Raw genomic sequence first — 27,037 nt, forward strand, 5'->3', positions numbered from 1 at the left:
TTCAAGTAAGGACGTGAACTAAGTTCATTAAAGATACATATGTCGATTTTTGCTCAAGTTATCGTGTTAACGGCCATGCGGAAGGACAGACGGACGACTGTGTATAAAAACTGGTCGTGGCAGAAAACAGTTAACGTCATAAAATCTATGGCCCTACCAAATTTCAAAAGGATTGGTTAATTTTTGTTCGACTTATTGCGTTAAAAGTATCCTAGACAAATTAAATGAAAAAGGGCGGAGCCACCCCCATTTTGAAATTTTCTTTTATTTTTGCATTTTGTTGCACCATATCATTACTGGAGTTGAATGTTGACATAATTTACTTATATACTGTAAAGATATTAAACTTTTTGTTAAAATTTTACTTTAAAAAAATTTTGTTTTTTTAAGTGGGCGTGGTCCTTCTTCGATTTTGCTAATTTTTATTAAGCGTACATATAGTAATAGGAGTAACGTTCCTGCTAAATTTCATCATGATATCTTCAACGACTGCCAAATTACAGCTTGCAAAAGTTTTAAATTACCTTCTTTTAAAAGTGGGCGGTGCCACGTCCATTGTCCAAAATTTTACTAATTTTCTATTCTGCGTCACAAGTTCAACTCGTCTACCAAGTTTCGTCGCTTTAGCTGTCTTCTGTAATGAATTATCGCACTTTTTCAGTTTTTCGAAATTTTCGATATCGAAAAAGTGGGCGTGGTTATAGTCCGATATCGTTCATTTTAATAGCAATCTGAGATGAGTGCTCAGGAACCTACATACCAAATTTCATCAAGATACCTCAAAATTTACTCAAGTTATCGTGTTAACGGACGGACGGACGGACGGACGGACATGGCTCAATCAAATTTTTTTTCGATCCTGATTATTTTGATATATGGAAGTCTATATCTATCTCGATTCCTTTATATATGTACAACCAACCGTTATCCAATCAAACTTAATATACTCTGTGAGCTCTGCTCAACTGAGTATAAAAACACAAACAGGTCCTCCTAATATCCACAAAAAGGCGTCGGACCTCTATTCTAGGAATTGCCCCGCGAACCAAGTTCTTATAGATAAATACTCTGATCTCGCAGAAGAGGAAAGCACACTCCCTAGGGAGACGCGCATCACTCTAGCTCAAATTCGATCTGGATACGGTAACAGGTCAAACACTCATAATGTATGACCTGCTTGGAATGTGTCCACACATGACACAAACCATCTCTAATTGCAATGTGGAACCATGCCTCTAACACCCGTCTCACTTGGGTTCACCACTGTTGCAACTGCTAGTTTCCTTAGACTCCCGTTAGAGGATATTGATGCCCATTTTTGAGTGGTCGCACCTATTCCATGGGGATAAGCACTGCTACAACAACAACACAACGAAATTATTGGTTGCTGGCCTCTGTTGTATTTTTTATCTTTTAACCCGTACTTAATTTAAAAACATAAATTTGTAGACGTACTCCTGGAACTCTTTTATTTCGTACTAGCAGACCAGGCAGACGTGACTTTGCCATAACTTTGGTCTATCTGCGTAACTTTTAAGAAGTTTTTAACTTTAGCTCTTTCCTCTCCTTTCTTATCATTTTATTCACACCTCCCTCTGCCTCTCACTTTCTCTGCGTCTCTGTCTCCCTCTCCATCTTTTCGCTCCATCTATCCCTATCTCTGTATCTAGTTCTATCTCTGTCTCCTTCCCTCTTTTCTCTAGTTCATCTTATTCTTCTTCATCCCTTATTCCCAGTTCCAGTAACAGTCCATGCCCAAGTCCCAGTCCTGGACCCAGTCCCAGTCGCAGTATATCCCGCTCCCAGTTCCAGTCGGTCTTTGATCAATTTCGCCGAAAAAATTGTCGTAAATATTAATCATGGCAAAGGACCATCCAAATTTCAAGCAAATCGAACCATGAATAGAATTTGTTCAAATAGATCAGTCCTTGGTCCACTTTCCGGAAAATAGAAGTATTTTAAATACAAAATTTCAGGCAAATCGAAACATCAACCGAATTTTTTCGAACATCCTGTCATGCCGTTGACGGATAAGATATCACACGTGATTTGTACATAGGGTGACCAGATGACCGACGTGAAAAATACGGACAACACCCTCGCCCATCTACATCTAACTGTAATAAAATATGAATATCTTTTCTAATAAATTGAGGTTTGTAGGACATGTTTCAGGAAATTTGAGAATATCTTTAATTTTGAGTGTAATTTCTCAAATATTGATAAATTAGAGTAAATAAAGTAGCATACTGTAACGAATTTACTGTAACCTCGCTTATTTTCAACTTGCTTCTTACGTTCGTATCGCTAAATTGTCGAATAAATAAATCAAATATTTAATAATGCAAAACGGTCTTTAATAACACTTATACTTCACAACTGTTATCTTGTTTAAATCAAACTCAAGTCAGACTACTCCGCTTTTGCCGCTTTTATACTCTTTTCTGCATCGTTGGGATATTCCAGATGTTTCTCCTTGTAGAATGTTCTACTTGTTTACCCTAGTAATTGAGCTACATATATGTATACCTATTTGTGGTTTATAGACTCACACATAGGCATATGCGTGTATATATGTTAGTAATACTTTGACTGTTGACGAACTATGTACATCTGTGTGTGAGTTATCTCTTCGCTGCCTTGTATGCATGTGGGTAAACGACGATTAATGTGTTTATGTGTATTTCCCAGCTGCGTGTATGTGAATGTTGCCTTTCGTAATGTGTAAATAATGATTTATTTATTTACGCACATACTGCTTAGAATCACCCTAGCGATGTGATGTGAGTATCACTTAGTGATTCTAATATTCGTGACAATACATATATAGGTATATGATCCAAATAAAAAAGGGAATTCGCTAAGAACCATACAAAATTTTTATTGGAAGTTATAAAGTACAATGAAACAGTAGTTACAATCATTTTGGAAGCGATTTCAAGTGCATATGCTAGTTATAAGAGAGCAAATTATGAATACTTGTTACTACTAACGACTTTTTAACAAGTCGGTGTTACTTTTCAAATGTGGGTGGAATTGTTCCGAAAACTGCCTTTCACTCATTGTGTCCAGCCTTATACGCATCCACATAAATCTGCCTCAGCTGATGCTAGCTGGACATAACGCGTGTTTGCATGTGTGATATGTGGTTCGTCCTTATTGGCGCGCGAGTTATGTGGAATGCCCCCTATACCGAAGAAAAAGGGAAAACAAGTATATTTTAAAACAAAAGACCAGTAGTGGAATTCACTAACTTATAACGATGCGATTTGTCGAGATTTTAATTAACGATTTTGTCGCTTGCCTTATCGATTGTACTATTCACTAACTTAGTTTTAACGACTCGCAATAACTGACATTTAAAAGAGTAAAAAGGTGGCAGCACAGCTTAACGAAACCTAAAAAATGCGAGAAGCACAAAATGAATGCCAAAAATAAATAAATTCCATATACTAACTGCTTTTAAAAGTCATTATTGTGCAAGCTTTTACCTATTTTAACAAAAGGAAAGTAAATGCAGAATTAATTTTTTTCTCTGTTGATATCGCAGTTATTCTTGTGTCCCTTAATTGACCATCAAGTTGAGAAATAATATCATGAGCCAAGTCTGGGGTTATTCGGTACAGCTTTCGAAACTCCGTTGCATTCAGGTGGACTGGGTTATCTACTTCTCTAAGAAGGCGTCTGTCCACTGGCGATGGCCTCAGTAACTCTTCATCTTGTGATAAAACGTATGCCAAGTACTCAAATGCCATTTGATTTATAAATAAAGCAGCTTTTCGTGTTTGAAGGTATTTAATTAAAGCTCCAATTTTCTTTTTTAACTAAAATTTTCAGAAATGTAAATTTCGTGATTTTTAACACAGCCAATTCACTTGCCGTTTATTTAACAACACAGCTGATCGTCGATTAACGAATATCGATACAAAATAGTTACTGAATAACGAAATCGTTATAGTTATCGATTCGCAAATAAAGCGATGGCAAATATCGTTAAACAAGATAGTGAATTCCACTACAGGGTTGACTCTAGAATGCGTTTGTACATTATGGGTATCAAACGAAAGATGATAATGAGTATTTTAAAAGGGAGTGGGCCTTAGTTCTATAGGTGGACGCCTTTTCGATATATCGCCATAAAGGTGGACCAGGGGTGACTCTATAATGTGTTTGTACAATATGGGTGTCAAATTAAAGGTATTAATGAGGGTTTTAAAAGGGAGTGTCCATCAGTTGTATATGTGAAGGCGTTTTCGAGATATCGACCAAAATGTGGACCAGGGTGACCAAGAACATCATCTGTCGGGTACCGCTAATTTACTTATATATGTAATACCACGAACAGTATTCCTGCCATGATTGCAAGGGCTTTTGATTTCGCCCTGCAGAACTTTTTCATTTCCTTCTACTTAATATGGTAGGTGTCACACCTATTTTACAAAGTTTTTTTCTAAAGTTATATTTTGCGTCAATAAACCAATTCAATTACCATGTTACATCCCTTTTTCGTATTTGTTTAGACGTATGGCATTTTTTTCATTTTTCGTAATTTTCGATATCGAAAGAGTGGGCGTGGTCATAGTCGGATTTCGGCCATATTTTTAACCGAATTCGCCCTTTTTCACAGAAGGCGTTTTCGAGATATCGACCAAAATGTGGACCTGGGTGACCCAGAACATCATCTGTCGGGTACCGCTAATTTACTTATATATGTAATACCACGAACAGTATTCCTGCCATGATTCCAAAGGCTTTTGATTTCGCCCTGCAGAACTTTTTCATTTCCTTCTACTTAATATGGTAGGTGTCACACCTATTTTACAAAGTTTTTTTCTAAAGTTATATTTTGCGTCAATAAACCAATTCAATTACCATGTTTCATCCCTTTTTTCGTATTTGTTTAGACTTATGGCATTTTTTCATTTTTCGTAATTTTCGATATCGAAAGAGTTGGCGTGGTCATAGTCGGATTTCGGCCATATTTTATACCAATACAAAGTGAGTTCAGATAATTACGTGAATTGAGTTTAGTAAAGATGTATCTATTTTTGCTCAAGTTATCGTGTTAATGGTCGAGCGGAAGGACAGACGGTCGACTGTGTATAAAAACTAGTCGTGGCTTCAACCGAATTCGCCCTTTTTCACAGAAACCAGTTATCGTCCTAGAACCTAAGCCGCTACCAAATTTCACAAGGATTGGTAAATTTTTGTTCGACTTATGGCATTAAATGTATCCTAGCCAAATCAAATGAAAAAGGGCGGAGCCACGCCCATTTTCTTTTATTTTTGTATTCTGTTGCACCATATCATTACTGGAGTTGAATGTTGACATAATTTACATATATACTGTAAAGATATTTGTAAAAATTTCACTTAAAAAAAAAATTTTTTAAAAATGGGAGTGGTCGTTCTCCGATTTTGCTAATTTTTATTAAGCAAACATATAGTAACAGGAGTAACATTCCTGCCAAATTTCATCATGATATCTTCAACGACTGCCAAATTACAGCTTGCAAAACTTCTAAATTACCTTCTTTTAAAAAAGGGCGGTGCCACGCCCATTGTCCAAAATTTTACTTATTTTCTATTCTGCGTCATAAGTTCGACCCACCCACAAAGTTTCATCGCTATATCCCTCTTTGGTAATGAATTATCGCAATTTTTAGATTTTTCGAATTTTCGATATCGAAAAAGTGCGCGTGGTTATAGTCCGATATCGTTCATTTTTAATAGAGATCTGAGATGAGCGCCCAGGAACCTACATACCAAATTTCGTCAAGATATCTCAAAATTTACTCAAGTTATCGTGTTAACGGACAGACGGACGGACGGACGGACATGGCTTAATTAAATTTTTTTTCGATACTGATGATTTTGATATATGGAAGTCTATATCTATCTCGATTCCTTTATACCTGTACAACCAACCGTTATCCAATCAAAGTTAATATACTCTGTGAGCTCTGCTCAACTGAGTATAATCATACTTATAAACTACTACGTGAAAACTAAAGGGGGAGGGGGGTCTTAAAATATACTACCGGTGGTCACCGAGGAGGGAGGGGGATAAAAAGTTATAGAAAATGGGTCACGTAGTTTGGGTACGTTCTCTTACATACAGGAATAGAAATTGATCTATCAAAAAAATCGCCGCCAGGTGGCGGAAGGATCGAGATATTCAAAAAAATTGTATTTGTGGTACGATTTGGCTCATATTTGGAACACATATTACATATATGAATAGAAAGCGATCTACGAAAAGACCGCCGCCAGGTGGCGCAAGGATCGAGATATTACAAAAATCGTATTTGTGGTCCGATTTGACTCATATTTGGAACACATATTACATACATGGCGGCCACCGTGGTGTGATGGTAGCGTGCTCCGCCTATCACACCGTATGCCCTGGGTTCAACTCCCGGGCAAAGCAACATCAAAATTTTAGAAATAAGATTTTTCAATTAGAAGAAAATTTTTCCAAGCGGGGTCGCCCCTCGGCAGTGTCTGGCAAGCGCTCCGATTGTATTTCTGCCATGAAAAGCTCTCAGTGAAAACTCATCTGCCTTGCAGACGCCGTTCGGAGTCGGCATAAAACATGTAGGTCCCGTCCGGCCAATTTGTAGAGAAAAATCAAGAGGAGCACGACGCAAATTGGAAGAGAAGCTCGGCCTTAGATCTCTTCGGAGGTTATCGCGCCTTACATTTATTTTTTTTTTATTACATACATGAATAGAAAGCGGCCTAAAATTGCCGCCAGGAGGCGCAAGGATCGAGATCGATTTGGATCATTGAACAAATATTACATACAGTCTGGTAGCAGTGATATCAAAATAGTTTGGAGCACATAAGTTCAAATTTTTGAAATGTAAGTAAATATTGAAACTATATGATATTTTCATATATGCATAAGTAAGACAAAACAAAACAAAGTAAATATAGAAAAAAAATTTAAGTTAAACGGTTTTATTGAAAACAATATTTACATTAAGTAATAATAATACTAAAATCTTAATTAGACAGGTCATAGATACTAGTAACCACACTCCTTATCAATCTAGGGCATTGATCAGAAAAATAAATAAAACCGTGGGCCGCGTCAAATTTCTATCGATAGTCAACCGCTCATATATTTATAGATGATATTTTCATATATGCATAAGTAAGACAAACTGAACCTTAACAGGTTACGCCTCACGTTTTTAGAAGTTCAATGTGCTCAACTCTTTTATTTATATTTCCGGTGAACGCCTTAGATTGATGAGGAGGGTGATGACTAGTACCTAGGACCTACCTAATTATTTTCTAGCTTTTAGTATTATTTTTACTTAATGTAAGTATTGTTTACAATAAAACTGTTTAACTTACAATTTTTTTTAATTATTTTAATTTAACTTTCTGGTTAATTATTGAGCTCAAGGCCACAAGGCTAAATAAGACACAATGTATTTTGTGGTATTATAATTTATATAACTGGTCGATATTTCGGTACAAGATAAAGAAAAACAAGAGATAGAGAGAAATAACTTCACGACATTAATACAAGATCACTTAAATAAAAGCAGAACTTCACTAAGAAACAAGTTTATAAAGGACACTCTACGAAAAACCAAAAATTTCCTTAAAAACAATGAAGAACTACTGATACTTAATGCAGATAAGGGAAACATTACTGTAGCAATGAACAAGACCGAATACGATAAAAAGATGCAAACGATAGTCAATAATATCTCCACCTACAGAGCACTTAAACGTGATCCGACAAGTAAATAACAGGAGAAGAACAATGAAATAGTGAAAAAGATGTTCAAAAATTAGTATATTAGGCCGGGTCGAATTGTAGGGAGGCAAAAAAATCGCCCATTGCTCTGTGAAAATCATATTCTAGGGATCAGAATAAGAAACTTTGCTGAAGGAACCATACCTCTAAAACGAATTCTGATGTCCCCCCCATTTGGGTCGTAGGGGCAAATTTTGAAAAATCCCACTTTGAAATGCCTATGTTTTTTCTTTTTGGAGTTTATTTTTCTCTTTAGAAATTTATTTAGTCAGAACATATGTAAATGAAAAAATGAATTCAGCTTAGTAATAGAAAATAAATTAAAAAAAATATTGGAAATTAGCGTTTTTACAACCCCCTTTTAATACCAAGGTATCACTGTGATGCATTTGCATGTCGTAAACATAGTTGTGTGGGTTTTTTATTCAACCGTTTTAAAAAATGAAGGTATCACTGTGACACAATTGCAGATCGTAAAATTGCTTGTGTTGTTTTTCTTAAGCCACCACAAGACACAGCAGGTCGAATTGAAATTTCCCCTACCCAAAAGTTCGACCCAAAGGGGGGGCATCAGAATTCGTTTTAGAGGTATGGTTCCTTCGGCAAAGTTTCTTATTTTGATTCCTAGAATACGATTTTCACAGAGCAATGAGCGATTTTTAAATCGACCCGCCCTAGAGTATATAGATATGAAAGAAAGGAACTTCCTTACTTGCAAAAATGCTAACCCACCGAGAATCTACGGTTTACCAAAAATACATAAAGATGGTATACCGCTACGACCTATTTGTTCTTCATTTGACTCCCCGTCTTACAATTTATGCACATATGTCGTCAAAATCCTCAAAAATTTAACCAACTCATCGAAATACAATGTCCAAGATGCGGCAGAATTTAAGGAAAAAGTGAAGGATACATACATCTACGACGATGAAAGCTTAGTGTCCTTCGACGACGTTTCCTTGTTTCCAAGCATTCCAGTAGATGTAGCCATCGAACTCATTGCTTCTAAGTGGAGCGACACAAAGAGGCATACGTCATTATCCAAAGAGTTATTTTTAACGATTGTTAAGTTTTGTATAAAGGTAAATCGTTATTTCAAATTCAACGGAAAAATATATGAGCAACAACTGGAATGCCAATGGGATCTCCAGCCTCCCCGGTCATAGCTGACATTCACGCTGAGTACATAATGTTCGGTTACACCCGAACTTAGACACCCTTTTTTGTTTTTCTATAGCACGTTTGGAAACAGATATTAACAACTGTACATATCTTTCTGTTCCTTGTACCACGTAATTTACTTAATATTGTTGATGGTGTAATCCAAAGTAATTCATATTACGCTCACACAGAAAAAATTTTATTAACAATATTATTTGATGATAGAAAAGCCATACGTGATAGAGCTATCAAAAAAAAATGTATCCTATCGAGAAAAATTACTTGATCCAACTAAACTCAGAGTTTACAAAAAATATAATATCAATTTTAATGTTTCAGATTATACTGATATGATTGATCTGCATGACGATAATTTACTATCTGAACCGGCATTCACAAGAAATATTCCATACGATCACTTGGTACAATTCTTAGATTATGACGAGCCAACACTACATGATCCTAATATTCCAATCCATATACAAGGAACAGAAAGGTATGTGCAGTTGTTAACATCTGTTTCCAAACGTGTTATAGATACCAAGTAAGGTGGACCAGGGGTGACTCTATAATATGTTTGTACGATATGGGTATCAAATTAAAGGTATTAATGAGGGTTTTAAAAGGGAGTGGTGGTAGTTGTTTATGTGAAGGCGTTTTCGATATATCGACCAAAATATGGACCAGGGTGACCCAGACCATCATCTGTCGAGTACCGCTAATTTATTTATATATGTAATACCACGAACAGTATTCCTGCCAAGATTCCAAGGGCTTTTGATTTCGCACTGCAGAACTTTTTCATTTTTTTCTACTTAATATGGTAGGTGTCACACCCTATTTACAAATTTTTCTTCTAAAGTTATATTTTGCGTCAATAAACCAATTCAATTACCATGTTTCATCCCTTTTTTCGTATTTGTTTAGTCTTATGGCATTTTTTCATTTTTCGTAATTTTCGATATCGAAAGAGTGGGCGTGGTCATAGTCGGATTTCGGCCATATTTTATACCAATACAAAGTGAGTTCAGATAATTACGTGAACTGAGTTTAGTAAAGATGTATCTATTTTTGCTCAAGTTATCGTGTTAACGGCCGAGCGGAAGGACAGACGGCCGACTGTGTATAAAAACGGGGCGCTGCTTCTACCGATTTCGCCCATTTTCACAGAAAACAGTTATCGTCCTAGAATCTAAGTATCTACCAAATTTCACAAGGATTGGTAAATTTTTGTTCGACTTATGGCATTAAAAGTATCCTAGACAAATTAAATAAAAAAGGGCGGAGCCACGCCCATTTTGAAATTTTCTTTTATTTTTGTATTTTGTTGCACCATATCATTACTGGAGTTAAATGTTGACATAATTTATTTATATACTGTAAAGATATTAACTTTTTTTTTTTAATTTGATTTAAAATTTTTTTTTTAAGTGGGCGTGCTCGTTCTCCGATTTTGCTAATTTTTATTAAGCATACATATAGTAATAAGAGTAACGTTCCTGCCAAATTTCATAATGATATCTTCAACGACTGCCAAATTACAGCTTGCAAAACTTCTAAATTACCTTCTTTTAAAAGTGGGCGGTGCCACGCCCTTTGTCCAAAATTTTACTAATTTTCTATTCTGCGTCATAAGTTTAACCCACCTACAAAGTTTCATCGCTTTATCCGTCTTTGGTAATGAATTATCGCACTTTTTCGATTTTTCGAAATTTTCGATATCGAAAAAGTGGGCGTGGCTATAGTCCAATATCGTTCATTTTAAATAGTGATCTGAGATGAGTGCCCGGGAAGCTACATTCCAAATTCCATCCAGATACTTCAAAATTTACTCACGTTATCGTGTTAACGGGCGGACGGACATGGCTCAATCAAATTTTTTTCGATACTGATGATTTTGATATATGGAAGTCTATATCTAACTCGATTCCTTTATACCTGTACAACCAACCGTTATCCAATCAAAGTTAATATACTCTGTGAGCTCTGCTCAACTGAGAATAAACAAGTAAGGAAGGTTAAGTTGGGGTGTAACCGAACATTACATACTCAGTTGAAAGCTATGGTGACAACATAAGGGAAAATAACCATGTAGGAAAATGAACCGAGGGTAACCCTGGAATGTGTTTGTATGACATGTATATCAAATGAAGGGTATTTAAGAGTATTTTATGAGGGAGTGGGCCATAGTTCTATAGGTGGATGAGGGTTGACTTAGAATTTGTTTGTACGATATGGGTATCAAATGAAAGGTGTTAATGAGTATTTTAAAAGGGAGTGATCCTTAGTTCCATAGGTGGACGCCGTTTCGAGTTATCACCACAAAGGTGGACCAGGGGTGACCCTAGAATTTGTTTGTACGATATGGGTATCAAATGAAAGGCGTTAATGAGCATTTTAAAAGGGAGTAGGCCTTAGTTCTATAGGCGGACGCCTTTTCGAGATATCGCCATAAAAATGGACCAGGGGTGACTCTAGAATGTGTTTGTACGATATGGGTATCAAATGAAAGGTGTTAATGAGTATTTTAAATGGGCGTGGGGCTTAGTTCAATAGGTGGACGCCTTTTCGAGATATCGTCATAAAGGTGGACCAGGGGTGACTCTAGAATGCGTTTGTACAATATGGGTATGAAACGAAAGGTTTTAATGAGTATTTTAAAAGAGAGTGTGCCTTAGTTCCATAGGTGGACGCCGTTTCGAGATATCGCCACAAAGGTGGACCAGGGGTGACCCTAGAATTTGTTTGGACGATATGGGTATCAAATGAAAGGCGTTAATGAGCATTTTAAAAGGGAGTAGGCCTTAGTTCTATAGGCGGACGCCTTTTCGAGATATCGCCATAAAAATGGAACAGGGGTGACTCTAGAATGTGTTTGTACGATATGGGTATCAAATGAAAGGTTTTAATGAGTATTTTAAAAGAGAGTGTGCCTTAGTTCTATAGGTGGACGCCTTTTCGAGATATCGTCATAAAGGTGGACCAGGGGTGACTCTAAAATGCGTTGGTACAATATGGGTATAAAACGAAAGGTTTTAATGAGTATTTTAAAAGAGAGTGTGCCTTAGTTCTATAGGTGGACGCCTTTTCGAGATATCGCCATAAAGGTGGACCAGGGGTGACTCTAGAATTTGTTTGTACGATATGGGTATCAAATGAAAGGTATTAATGAGTATTTTAAAAGGGAGTGGGCCTTAGTTCTATAGGTGGACGCCTTTTCGAGATATCGCCATAAAGGTGGACCAGGGGTGACTCTAGAATGCGTTTGTACAATATGGGTATTAAACGAAAGGTGTTAATGAGTATTTTAAAAGTGTGTGGGCCTTAGTTCTATAGGTGGACGTCTTTTCGAGATATCGCCATAAAGGTGGACCAGGGGTTACTCTAGAATGCGTTTGTACAATATGGGTATCAAACGAAAGGTGTTAATGAGTATTTTAAAATGGGAGTGGGCCTTAGTTCTATAGGTGGACGCCTTTTTGAGATATCACCATAAAGGTGAACCAGGGGTGACTCTAGAATGTGCTCTAACGATATGGGTATCAAATTAAAGGTATTAATGAGGGTTCTAAAGGGCATTAAAGAGTATTTTATGAGGGAGTGGGCCATAGTTCTATAGGTGGACCCCATTTAGGGATATAGATATAAAGGTGGATCAGGGTTGACTCTAGAATTTGTTTGTACGATATGGGTATCAAACGAAAGGAATTGGTGAGTATTTTAAAAGGAAGTGGGCCTTAATTCTATAGGTGGACACCTTTTCGGGATATCGCCAGGGGTGACTCTAGAATGCGTTTGTACAATATGGGTATCAAACGAAAGGGGTTAATGAGTATTTTAAAAGTGAGTGGGCCTTAGTTCTATAGGTGGACGCCTTTTCGAGATATCGCCATAAATGTGGACCACGGGTGACTCTAGAATGCCTTTGTACAATATGGGTATCAAACGAAAGGTGTTAATGAGTATTTTAAAAGGGAGTAGGCCTTAGTTCTATAGGTGCACGCCTTTTCGAAATATCGCTATAAAGGTGGCCCAGGGGTGACTCTAGACTTTGTTTGTACGATATGGGTATCAAATGAAAGGTGTTAGTGAGTCTTTTTAAAAGGGATTAGGCCTTATTCCTATAGGTGGTCGCTTTTTCAAGATATAGCCATAAAGGTGGACCAGGGGTGACTCTAGAATATGTTTGTACGATATGTGTATCAAATTAAAGGTATTAATGAGGGTTTTAATAGGGAGTGGCCCTTAGTTGTATATGTGAAGGCGTTTTCGAGATATCGACCAAAATGTGGCCCAGGGTGACCCAGAATATCATCTGTCGGGTACCGCTAATTAATTTGTATATATAATACCACGAACAGTATTCCTGCCAAGATTTCAAGGGTTTTTTATTTCGCCCTGCAGAACTTTTTAATTTTCTTCTACTTAATATGGTAGGTGTCACACCCATTTTACAAAGTTTTTTTCTAGAGTTATATTTTGCGTCAATAAACCAATCCAATTACCATGTTTCATCCATTTTTTCATATTTGGTATAGAATTATGGCATTTTTTTAATTTTTCGTAATTTTCGATATCGAAAAAGTGGGCATGGTCATAGTCCGATTTTGGTCATTTTTTATACCAAGATAAAGTGAGTTGAGATAAGTATGTGAACTAAGTTTAGTAAAGATATATCGATTTTTGCTCAGGTTATCATGTTAACGGCCAAGCGGAAGGTCAACCGATTTCGCCCATTTTCACAGAGAACTGTTATCGTCACAGAACCTATGCCCCTACCAAATTTCAACAGGATTGGTCAATTTTTGTTCGGCTTATGGCATTAAAAGTATCCTAGACAAATTAAATGAAAGAGGGCGGAGCCGCGCCCATTTTGAAATTTTCTTTATTTTTGTATTTTGTTACACCATATCATTACTGGAGTTGAATGTTGACATAATTTATTTATATACTGTAAAGATATTACATTTTTTGTTAAAATTTCACTTTAAAAAAAATTACAGCTTGCAAAACTTTTAAATTACCTTCGTTTAAAAGTGGGCGGTGCCACGCCCTTTGTACAAAGTTTACTCATTTTCTATTCTGCGTTACAAGTTCAACTCACCTACCAAGTTTCATCGCTTTATTCGTCTTTGGTAATGAATTATCGCACTTTTTCGGTGTTTCGAAATTTTCGATATCGAAAAAGTGGGCGTGGTTATGGTCCGATATCGTTCATTTTAAATAGCGATCTGAGATGAGTGCTCAGGAATCTACATACCAAATTTCATCAAGATAGCTCACAATTTACTCAAGTTGTCGTGTTAACGGACGGACGGACGGACGGACGGATATGGCTCAATCAAATTTTTTTCGATCCTGATGATTTTGATATATGGATGTCTATATCTATCTCGATTCCTTTATACCTGTACAACCAACCGTTATCCAATCAAAGTTAATATACTCTGTGAGCTCTGCTCAACTGAGTATAAAAACGAGATCGGTAACTAACCAACTCAAAAGAACCAAACAACGAACTTTAAATGCCAAAGAGTTGAAAGCGGACATCTTTTTAAGTGAATATTGGGGCGAGGTCTAAGCTGATAGTCGACACTCGCTGTCTTTACCCTACCCTATCATGATCTTTGATGCGAATAGAATTCGAAGATCCCGAAAAAAAACGTATACTACCTTTCATGTCATCAACACATTTGCCTCCAGGAACATACAAAAAAAACTTACAGATTCATATTTTCAAATCGATAACAATTCAACGTTTATTAAACATAATAATTAATTGCCAAACTACAATCAAAAATTCAATCCTTAATCTTATTTGGAAAGATGTTTAGGATTAACCTTAATTCTTAATATTCGTTACTAAAATATACAAAATATTTAGGACAACCCTAATATTACACGCTTATGTATAAAGTTGTTATACTAACGGACATCTGGTTATGATTTAACTATCTTTCATGTGACTAGTCATACCAGGCTATCATAAAAAACACTAGCTTACGATTTTTACTTATATTTAGGGTTCATACTTAGGTAACATTGCTTGTTTGTTTCTATTTTTCCCTTCTTCTAGGATATGTTTATAGGTAAGAGCATAAATGCGTATGTGCATGGACTGAGATCAGCTGGGGGCATTCCATAACAAATGGTATTTTTAACAATTAAAATAAATTTAGTGTTTTTTTTTCTTAAGGTTTATAAGTTCAATACGGGTTACAAATTTTGGACCGAAACCATAATTGAATAGAAAACCTTTCCATTCTCTAGCGTAATAAATTAATTTAAATAGATTAACATGTTTTTCAAAAACTATTACCAAAATGAATGACGTACCAGGTAGGTTAGAACATGCAATATCCAAATAAATTCATATCATTAAAGTACAGCAGATCAATTGACAAAAGCACTATTGACGATCGGTATTTTACTGAAAATACCCAGGCGTCATAAAAATTACTAGCTGACGTTATTTTCTTATATTGTTGAGTAAATGTATTGTTGTTTTTCTTTAACGTACATTTGGAAAAAAATTCATATTTATGTGCATAAGTGTGAATGTAGGTAGGGAGACTAATAGGAAGGGGGGAGTTCCATGTAAAATGGGTTTTAAAAATGTTTTAAACTTTTATAATTTCAACGCGTATCGAAAATTGTTGAACAAAAACGTACTCTATAACAATTTATCAATATTATATATTGTTACGAGGTATATTTAAATTTACCCGGTTTGAGCAAAGACAAAGAATATAAAGAAAACTTACGGACCGTAGATCATATGGCAAAATTATATATATTTGCTAGATGGAAATTACTGGACATACCAGGGCATCATAAGCCAACAACAAGCTACACTCTGCAAAGAATTTTTGTTGCCCTCTTTGCTTTAGGTATTTATAAGAAGTTTTTTTGCATACTAAAGTAGTTTGTTTGGTTTGTATTCACGCAAACCTCCCAAATAATTATGGTAAATAATTAAATTTTAAAGAAAAAATGTAAGCGATTGAACGTAGATTTTTTTAACTTAATGTGTCCATCTCGGCCTTACATACATAGTTATGTAGACCCTTTTTAGCTACAAAGCGATTTTTACGAATTTACATACATAAGTACGCACAACAGGTGTACCGATGTATGTACATACGTTTGTAAAGTATGTAGGTAATTATGCCCACTAATATGCCGATTTGTCTTGGTTGCGAATCAAAGCAAAAAAATTTTAACAATAACAAAGGCAACAAAGATATTGGTACAATATTACTTACATATTTTATGTTGGTAGGTATGTATGTGGGTGATGCAATCCAGCGATGAAAGGCCTTTCAGCGGTGTTGATGCAGTTGGAATATATGTTTGACAAATTTCTTGCTTTGGTTTTGTTTTTGGGCTATGATGTGACTTACACTGTAAGGGAGTGCGATCGCTTACAGTGACACATAAAACCGTTCGGTAACCGCAAAATTTAGTTTGAATATTTTCGTTAACCAAAATTTATTTATTAATTTGTTTGTTCTTTAAATAATTTCATTATTATTATTTTTTTTAATGCTTTTTCCTTTTTTTTTCTTTTTTTTGTGAGGAAAGACGGGGTTAGGTATGCCTTAATTATTAATATTATGATTATTTATTATTTTTTTTTTTTATGTAACACATTTACTCTTTTTTTCTTCTAATTTTCCTTTCTTTCTCTCGTTCCTTTTAGTTACTTTTAACTACTATAAATTTCGTTTAACCTTATCTTAGGCTTTTGGTAACTAACTTTATCTCTTTCTTTCTGCATAATCTTCGGTTTAACACTAATTGCTACTACCTTTTCTAGTTTTTTTTCATTTAATTCACTGCGCTAAACTTATTATTTTATTTTTTTTTTTCTCTATGACAATTTTAATTTTTGTCACACTGTGCACTACTTTGTTCTGCAAATGGGTTGTGGATGGCAAACAGCGACGAAAATGCTGCCTATTTCATGTGCGCCTGATGGTGCTTGAATGAGGTGGGGTGGCAAAACCAAGCCCCAGGATCCTTCTAGATTCCTAATCTTCGTTGGTCGCGCGGGGATTAGTGGAGGCTCACTCTGGATGCTCCTCAACTCCAATGCGTACAAATGGTTTGTAACCAAAAAGCTTCCATACCCTCACCTATGTGCTATGGGAAAGTGACTTCCAACTTGACAGGAGGCGATGAGTGTGGGTAGGAATGTCTGCCTATATGGTAGTCACGCCTTATTGAGAAAAAACAAAACCCATGTGGTTTGCGGAATATCTTTAATGAAGCTGTCCGTCTGGTTCGATGAAAACAGGAAGGAGCGGCTAACTGTAGCTGTTCAGGCTCTTTTATACCCTCGGACTTCCTATCTTTTGGCTTCTGTTTTTGACACTTTCCTAACTTCGTTTGAGAAAATGTTTAATGTCACTTAAATGCGTCTTTTCAATCATTGTAATAAAACTAAGACAGAATGACTTGGATGATTTTATTTTGCTACTGTTTGCAATTTTCCTAGCCTACGAGACATATTTAACTAACTCTGGCGCATTTCAGCATTTGAAAGTTTCGGACAGATCTGCCTTTGAAAAATCCAAGCGATTATTGTTCACGTTTCAGCCAATAGGTGACAATTTGTCGTTTTTACTAGAGGTAATCAATTAAATGCCCTAGAGCGGCAATAAAGTTCTTAAGTCAATTTCTCGCATGCGAGACATTTTATTTCAAAAGGGGATAGGTACACGCAAAAAGACATATTGCAGCCCAAGCGACCATTACAGGAGAGAGGGAGACCCTAACAAATACAAAAACAGTGGTTCATGAAATAAAGACCACTACAAATCAGCAGATTAATTAAAAAATTTACAGGTTACCTCCCAAACATGAAGAGGAGGCTATTAAGCAAATAACAGACCTGGAAAAGCAGGGTATAAATCAAAAGAGTAGGAGTAAGTATAGCTCTCCTATTATAATAGTGTCAAAGAAAGATGACAAATTGGGAAAGAGGAAGTTTCGTTTGGTGGTTGATTACCGTAGGCTTAATCAGATAACCATTGACGATAAGTATCCCTTGTCAAATGTTGAAGGAATCTTGGACAAGTTGGGCAAAGCACAGTACTTTAGCACTCTTGATCTCGCCAAGGGTTACCATCAGATTTTAATGGCATCTAGGGATATTGAAAAAACAGCTTTTGTATCCCCATTAGGTTTGTACGAGTATGTTAGAATGCCGTTTGGGGTGAAAATGCGCCGGCTGCGTTTGAAAGACTTATGAATGACATACTGAGGGAGTATATTAATAAAACATGTGTCGCTTATTTGGATGAAATTTTGATATTTTCCACTTCATTTGAGCTCCATAGATACAATTTTTTCAAATTTGCAAGAGCACAATTTGAAGATTCAAGCGGATAAGTGCAGTTTCTTAAGGAAAGAAACAAAATTTTTAGGGCACATCTTAACTAAAGAAGGTATGAAACCCAATAAAGAGAAAAGTGCAGTGATTTTAGATTTAAAAGTACCAAGAACAGAAAAACAACTGGAGAGCTTTTTGGGAGCTACAGGGTACTACTGGAAATTTATAAAGGATTATTCAAAAATAGCATATCCAATGATTAAATACATGAAAAAAGGGTGTAAAATACCCCTAATGACCCACAATATGTTTCGAGCTTTGGGAATATCAAATCTCCCATTTCTTCCCATCCATCCTTAAATACACAGAGTATGATAAGCAATTTTCAATCACAACAGATGCAAGTGATTACGCCATTGGCGCAGTATTGTCACAACAGGGTCAGCCAGTATGCTATATTTTAAGAACTTTGAATAATCATGAGTAAAAGTATGCCACTACCGATAAGGAGTTTCTGGCAATTATTTATGCAATTACATATTTTAGACCATACATATCTATCTAATATCTAATCTAATTTCTAATCTAATCTAATATATATTATAAATGGCAAAGTTTGGATGTGAAGATGTTTGGATGTTTGGATGTTTGGATGTTTGGATGTTTGTCCAGACGTTTGTCTTTGTGACTCAATCACGCAAGAACGGCTGGACCGATTTGGATGAAATTTTGCACACATATAGCCAATAGTCTAGAAGGATCTACTAACTATACATTTTTGAAAAGGGGCGTGGTCCCCGCCCCCTAGGAACAGTTATAATTTAATTATTATATTTTTTCGTCTTTGCGACTGAATCACACCAGAATGGATACACGGATTTTGATGAAATTTGGGACACAGACAGTAGTCTACTACCGAAATTTTTTTCGAACATGGAAAGAGGGGTGGGGGCCCACGACCCCTTCGAGAAATTATTTCTCAATAATTTTTACACGTTATAACATTCCGTATACTGGCCTTCACCAATATCACAGACTCAAGGGGTCAAATAAGTCGAGGGCTTACAAAGTAAGCAGTGACACCCTCCGCCCGCCCCCCTTTATCTCCCCCTCTGGTGTAAAATCTATAAATTGTTATAACTCAATATAAATTTTCTCCTAAATCAATAGTTTTTGGTATCTGGTACATACAGAACGAGATCTAGACAATTTTGGAGGAACGATCAGTGGTCCTCTCCTCTACTCCCGCCATCCGCCCTCCATCAATTGTTTTTATTAGCACGCTTTTATTAGCTTTACCTGTATGTTTCTATGTAACTTTTTATTCGCTCCAATGCGCCTGCTGCCTTATTAACATGGTTTTATAATTAGCTTCACCTTATTTGTAATCCCGTTGGGTCATATCGAGACCCTTCCGGGATCATTTCTGGATGGTTTTCGTGATCGGTCCGGGATTACGTCGGGGTAATTTCGGGACTTTTTCGGGACTATTTCGGGATCATTTTGGGACCCTTCCGGGATCATTTCTGTATAGTTTTCGGGATCCGTCCGGGATCCCGTCGGGGTTATTTTGGGACATTTTCGGGACTATTCCGGAATCATTTCGGGACTATTTCGCGATCATTTGGGGACCCTTCCGGCATCATTTCTGGATGGTTTTCGGGATCCGTCCGCGATCCCGTCAGGGTCATTTCGGGACTATTTCGGGATAATTTGGGGTACCTGCCAGCATCATTTCTGGATGGTTTACGGGATCCGTCCGGGATCCCGTCGATGTCATTTCGGAACTATTACGGCATCATTTGGGGTACCTTCCGGTATCAATTCTAGATGGTTTTCGGGATCCGTCCGGGATCCCGTCGGAGTCATTTCGGAACTTTTTCTCGACTAATACAGGATCATTTGTGGACCCTTTCGGCATCATTTCTGGATAGTTTTAGGGATCCGTTCGGGATCCCGACGGGGTCATATCGGGACCATTTGATCCGTCCGGGATCCCGCCAGGGTCATATCGGGACTTTTTCGGGATAATTTCGGGATATTTTTCGGGACCCGTCTGGGATCCCGGTGCTTCGGTAACCTTCCGGGATCATTTCTGGATCCCGTCAGGATCATTTCGTGGCTATTTCGTGATCATTTGGGGACCCATCCGGCATCTTTTTCGGGACTGTTCCGGGATCATTTGGGGATACTTCCGGCATAATTTCTGGATTGATTTCGGAATCCCGTCAGGGTCATTTCGGGACTTTATCTGCCTATTTCGGGGTCAATTGCTGACCCTTCAGAGAGCAATTCTGGATGGTTTTCTGGATCCGTCCGGGATCCCGTCGGGGTAATTTCGGGCCTTTTTCGGGATCACTTTGGAACCCTTCCGGGATCATTTCTGTATAGTTTACGGGATCCGTCCGGGATCCCGTCGGGGTTATTTTGGAACATTTTCGGGACTATTCCGGAATCATTTCGGGACTATTTCGCGATCATTTGGGGACCCTTCCGGCATCATTTCTGGATGGTTTTCGGGATCCGTGCGGGATGTCGTCGGGGTCATATGGTGACTTTTTCGGGATCATTTGGGGGCTCTTCCGGCATCATTTCTGAATGGTTTTCTGGATCCGTCCGGGATCCCGTCGGGGTCATTTCGGTACTTTTTCGCGACTAATACGGGATCATTTGGGACTTTTCCCAGACTATTTCGGGATAATTTTGGGACCCTCCCAAGATCATTTCTGGATGGATTTCGGGATCTGTCCGGGATGCCGTCAGGGTCATTTTGGGACTATTAGGTGATCCTTTGAGGACCTTTTCGGCATCACTTCTGGATGGTTTTCGGTATCCGCTCAGGATCCCGTCGGAATTATTGCGGGACTTTTTCGGGATCATTTGGTGGCCCTTCCGGCATCATTTCTAGATGGCTTTTGGGATTCGTCCGGCATCCCGTCGGGTTTATTTCGGGACTTTTTCTCGACTAATACGGGATCATTTGCGGGCCCTTTCGGCATCATTTCTAGATAGTTGTCGGGATCCGTTCGGGATCCCGTCAGGGTCTTTTCGGAACTATTAAGTGACCATTTGAGGACATTTCCGGCATCATTTCTGGATAGTTTTCGGGATCCTTTCGGGGTCCAGTCAGGGTCATTTCGGGACTTTTTCGGGATCATTTAGAGATGGCTTTCAGGATTCGTCCGGGAACGCGTGAGGGTAATTTCTGAACTTTTCCGAGACTATTTCAGGTAAATTTGGGACCTTCCCAAGATCATTTCTGGATGGATTTTGGGATCAGTCCGGGATGCCGTCAGGGTCATTTTGGTATTAGGTGATCATTTGAGGACCTTTCCGGCATCACTTCTGTATGGTTTTCGGTATCCGATCAGGATCCCCTCGGAATCATTGCGGGACTTTTTCGGGATAATTTGGGGTCCCTCCCAAGATCATTTCTGGATGGATTTCGGGATTTGTCCGGGAAACCGTCAGGGTCATTTAGGGGTGCGTTCGAGATCCCGTCAGGGTCATTTCGGGACTTCTTCGGGACTATATCGGGATCATTTCTGGATGGTTTATGGGATCCGTCCATGACCCCTTAAGGGTCATTTCGGGACTATTAGGTGATCATTTGAGGACCTTTCCGGCATCACTTCTGGATGATTTTCGGTATCCGTTCGGGATCCCGTCGGAATCAATGCGGGACTTTTACGGAATCATTTGGGATTCCTTCCGGCATCATTTCTGGATGGTTTTCGGGATTTGTCCGGGATCCCGTCGGGATCATTTTGGGACCCTTTCGGCATAATTTCTTGATGGTTTGCCGGATCCATCAGGGTCATTTCGGGACCATTTTGGGATCATTTGGGGACCCTTCCGAGATCATTTCTGGATCCGTCCGGGATGCCGTAGGAGCCATTTTGGGATTTGTTGTTACTTTTCCGGGATAGTTTTTGCACCATTCCGGGATCATTTCTGGATCTGTGCGGGATCCCATCTGGGTCAATTCCGGACTATTTCGGGACCATTTTGGAATCCTTCCGGAATCATTTCTGTATGGTTTTCGCGATCCATCGTGGATCCCCTCGGAGCCATTTCGGAACTTTTTCTGGAGTTAGTCGGGATAATGTAGGGACCCTTCCTGGATATTTTCTGGATGGTTTTTGAAATCCGCCCGGGAGCCCGTCAGGGTCATTTCGGAACCTTTTCGGGATCATTTTGGAACACCTTCAGGGATCATTTCTGTGTGGTTCTCTGGATACGTCTAGAATCGTGTCGCTCTCATTTCGGGTTTTTTTGGGACTATTCGGGGAACTTTTGGAGACCCTTTCGGGGCATTTCTGGATGGTTTTCGGGATCCGTCCGCGATAGCGTTGGGGTCATTTCGTAGCTTTTTCTGGATAATTTCGGGATCATTTGGGATCCTATCAGGTTATCAGCTCATTTAGTTCTTTTTTTTACTCAATTACAAAAATAAAATGCATTAGACAGAAAACAAAATTTTAAACAGATAATAAGCAGGCTAACGCGAATAGCCCATATATTTAAAATTTTCCTTGCGGACGGGGCCGCGGGTAAAGGCTAGTATATATTATAAATGGCAAAGTTTGGATGTTTAGATGTTTGGATGTTTGGATGTATGTCCAGACGTTTGTCTTTGTGACTCAATCACGCAAGAACGGCTGGACGGATTTGGATGAAATTTGGCACACATATAGCCAATAGTCCAGAAGGATCTACTAGCTATATATTTTTCAAAAGGGGGGAGGTCCCCGCCCCCACGAACAGTTATAATTTAATTATTATATTTTTTAGTCTTTGAGACTGAATCACGCCAGAACGGCTACACGGATTTTGATGAAATTTGGGCACAGACAGTAGTCTACTAGCGAAATTTTTTTCGAACATGGAAAGAGCAATTACTTTTTAATAATTTTTACACATTATAACTTTGCGTATACTGGGCTTCACCAATATCACAGACTCAATGGGTCAAATAAGTCGAGGGCTTACAAAGTGAGCAGTGACACCCTCCGCCCCCTCCCCTTTCTACCCCTCTGGTGGAAAATCTATAAATTGTTATAACTCAATATAAATTTTCTCCTAAATCAATAGTTTTTGGTATCTGGCACACACAGATCGAGATCTAAACAATTTTGCAAAAACGAGCAGCGGTACTTCTCCTCCCGCCATCCGCCCTCCTTCAATTGTTTTTATTAGCACGTTTTTATTAGCTTTACCTGTATGTTTATTTGTAACTCTTCATTCGCTCCAACGCGCCTGCTGCCTTATTAAAATGGTTCTACCGCCGGGGTCATTTCGGGACTTTTTCGGGATCATTTGGGGTACCTACCGGCATCATTTCTGGATGGTTTTCGGTATCCGTCCGGGATACCTTCGGGATCATTTCGGAACTTTTTCGGGATTTTTTGGGGCCCCTTCCGGCATCATTTCTGGATGGTTTTAGGGATCCGTCCGGGATCCCGACGGGGTCATTTAGGGACTTTTTCGGTATTTTTTGGGGTCTCTTCCGGCATCATTTCTGGATTGCTTTCGGGATTCGTCCGGGATCCCTTCGGGGTCATTTCGGGACTTTTTCTCGACTAATACGGGATCATTTGGGGACCCTTTCGACATCATTTCTGGATTGTTTTAGGGATTCGTCCGGGATTCCGTCGGGGTAATTTCGCGACTTTTTCTCGACTAATACGGGATAATTTGGGGACCCTTTCGGCATCATTTCTGGATGGTTTTCGGGATCCGTCCGGGATTCCGGCAGGGTGATTTCGAGACTATTAGGGGATCATTTGAAGACATTTCCGGCATCATTTCTGGATAGTTTTGGGGATCCGTTCGGGATCCCGACGGGGTCATTTCGGGACTTTTTCGGGATCATTTGGGGTACCTACCGGCATCATTTCTGGATGGTTTTCGGTATCCGTCCCGGACCCCGTCGGGGTCATTTCGGGACTTTTTCGTGATTTTTTGGGGTCTCTTCCCGCGTTATTTCTGGGAGGTTTTGGGGATACCGTCGGGGTAATTTCAGGACTTCTTCGAGATCATTTGGGGTCCCTTCCGGCATCATTTCTGGATGGTTTAAGGATCCCTCCGGGATGCCGTTGGGGTAATTTCGGGATCATTTGGTGCACCTTCCGATATCATTTATACATAGGTTTCGGGATCCGTCCGTTATCCCGTCGGGGTAATTTCGGGACTTTTTCTCGAATAATACGGGATAATTTAGGAACCATTTCGGCATCATTTCTGAATGATTTTCGGAATCCGTCAGGGATCCCGTCAGGGTCATTTCGGGACTATTAGGGGATCATTTGAGGACCTTTCCGGCATCCTATGTGGATGGTTTTCGGTATCCGTCCGGGATCCCGTCGGGGTCATTTCGCGACTTTTTCTCGACTAATACGGGATAATTTGGTGACCCTTTCGGTATCATTTCTGGATGGTTTTCGGGATCCGTCTGGGATTCCGTCAGGGTGATTTCGAGACTATTAGGGGATCATTTGAAGACATTTCCGGCATCATTTCTGGATAGTTTTGGGGATCCGTTCGGGATCCCGACGGGGTCATTTCGGGACTTTTTCGGGATCATTTGGGGTACCTACCGGCATCATTTCTGGATGGTTTTCGGTATCCGTCCCGGACCCCGTCGGGGTCATTTCGGGACTTTTTCGTGATTTTTTGGGGTCTCTTCCGGCGTCATTTCTGGGAGGTTTTGGAGATACCGTCGGGGTAATTTCAGGACTTCTTCGAGATCATTTGGGGTCCCTTCCGGCATCATTTCTGGATGGTTTAAGGATCCCTCCGGGATGCCGTTGGGGTAATTTCGGGATCATTTGGTGCACCTTACGATATCATTTATACATAGGTTTCGGGATCGGTCCGTTATCCCGTCGGGGTAATTTCGGGACTTTTTCTCGAATAATACGGGATAATTTAGGAACCATTTCGGCATCATTTCTGAATGATGTTCGGAATCCGTCAGGGATCCCGTCAGGGTCATTTCGGGACTATTAGGGGATCATTTGAGGACCTTTCCGGCATCCTATCTGGATGGTTTTCGGTATCCGTCCGGGATCCCGTCGGGGTCATTTCGCGACTTTTTCGGGATCATTTGGGGTCCCTTCCGGCATCATTTCTGGATGGTTTTCGAGATTCGTCCGGGACCCGTCGGGGTCATTTCCTGACTTTTTCTCGACTAATTCGGGATCATTTGGAGACCCTTTCGGCATCATTTCTGGATGGTTTTCGGGATCCGTTCGGGATACCAGCAGGGTAATTTCGGCACTATTAGGGGATCACTTGGGGACCTTTCCGGCATCGTTTTTGGATAGTCTTCGCGATCCGTTCGGGATCCCGTAGGGGTAATTTCGGGACTATTTCGGGATCATTTTGAGGTACCTTCCGGAATCATCTCTAGATAGTTTTCTGGATCCCGTCGGGTCACTTCGGGACTTTTTCTCGACTGATACGGGCTCAAATGTGGACCTTTCGGCATCATTTCTGCATAGTCTGCGGTATCCGTCCGGGATCCCGTCAGGGTCATTTCGGGACTATTAGGGGATCATTTGAGGACCTTTCCGGCATCATTTCTGGATAGTTTTCGGGATCCGTCCGGGATCCCGTCGGGATCATTTCGGGACTTTTTCGGGATCATTTGGGGTATTTTCCGACATCATTTCAGTATGGTTTTCGGGATCCATCCGGGATCCCGTCGGGGCCATTTCGGGATCATTTGGTGTCCCTTCCGGCATAATTTCTGGATGGGTTTCGGGATCCGTCAGGAATCCCGTCGGGGCCACTCCTGCACTTTTTCGGGACTAATACGGGATGATTTGGCGAGCCTTTCGGTATCATTTCTGGATGGTTTTCGGGATCTGTACGGGAACCCATAAGGGTAATTTCGGGACTTCTTCGGGACTATTTCTGAATCATTTTGGGACCCCTCCTGGTTAATTTCTGTTTGATTTTCGGAATCTGTCCTGGAATTTTAGTATCATCTTGGGACCCTTCCGGGATCATTTTAGGTCTCTTCGCAACCGGTAGTTCAGCACACATGCCTTTTTAAATTATGAGCTTTTATGGCCGTGGATTTACTGTTAATTATTCGTAATTAAAATTCGGTATGTTTTATTCTCAATCCAACACAGCTTTTTCGTTCTATAATCGTGTAAGGAACTGTTATAACTATAATTACACTTTTTGTAATATTTTAACCAACTAAATACCCGAAAATGCAACACTATTTTCATCAAAAAAATTCTCTTTGGTTTTAGCTAATTGTAGTTTCACTCCTTTGTTCTATGAGTAGTAATTCTTTCACCCCTTTCATATTAGTTAATTTAATTTAAAAACAAAATATATTTTTTTAATTCGAAAAAACTGTATTGTACTATTCATGAAAGCGTGCCTTTCAGCTTATCTTCTCATTTAGTTCTTTTTTTTTACTAAATTTAAAAAATAAAATACATAGACAAAAATAATTTTTAAACAGATAACTTGATAAGCAGGCTAACGTGAATAGCACATATATTTTATTTTCTCCTTGCGGACGGGGCCGCCGGTAAAGGCTAGTATATATTATAAATGGCAAAGTTTGGATGTTTTCATGTTTGGATGTTTGGATGTTTGTCCAGACGTTTGTCTTTGTGACTCAGTCACGCAAAAACGGCTGGACCGATTTGGATGAAATTTGGCACGCATATAGCCAATAGTCTAGAAGGATCTACTAGCTATATTTTTTTGAAAAGGGTGGAGGTCCCCGC

At 39.0% G+C, this 27,037-nt stretch overlaps 1 protein-coding gene across 3 annotated transcripts in view; it reads left to right on the forward strand.

The window, feature by feature from the left end:
• LOC137240619 (uncharacterized) overlaps positions 1-27,037 on the forward strand; it is a 507,794-nt gene that overhangs the window by 433,431 nt on the left and 47,326 nt on the right. For all 3 annotated transcript variants that reach the window (XM_067767109.1, XM_067767111.1, XM_067767110.1), the window contains 2 exons: positions 6,734-6,865; positions 9,281-9,437. The gene's annotated coding sequence lies outside the window, so the exon portion shown is untranslated. The remainder of the gene's footprint in view (positions 1-6,733; positions 6,866-9,280; positions 9,438-27,037) is intronic.

This window comes from Eurosta solidaginis, chromosome 2 (genome assembly GCF_040869045.1).
Source record: "Eurosta solidaginis isolate ZX-2024a chromosome 2, ASM4086904v1, whole genome shotgun sequence".
NCBI lineage: Eukaryota > Metazoa > Arthropoda > Insecta > Diptera > Tephritidae > Eurosta > Eurosta solidaginis.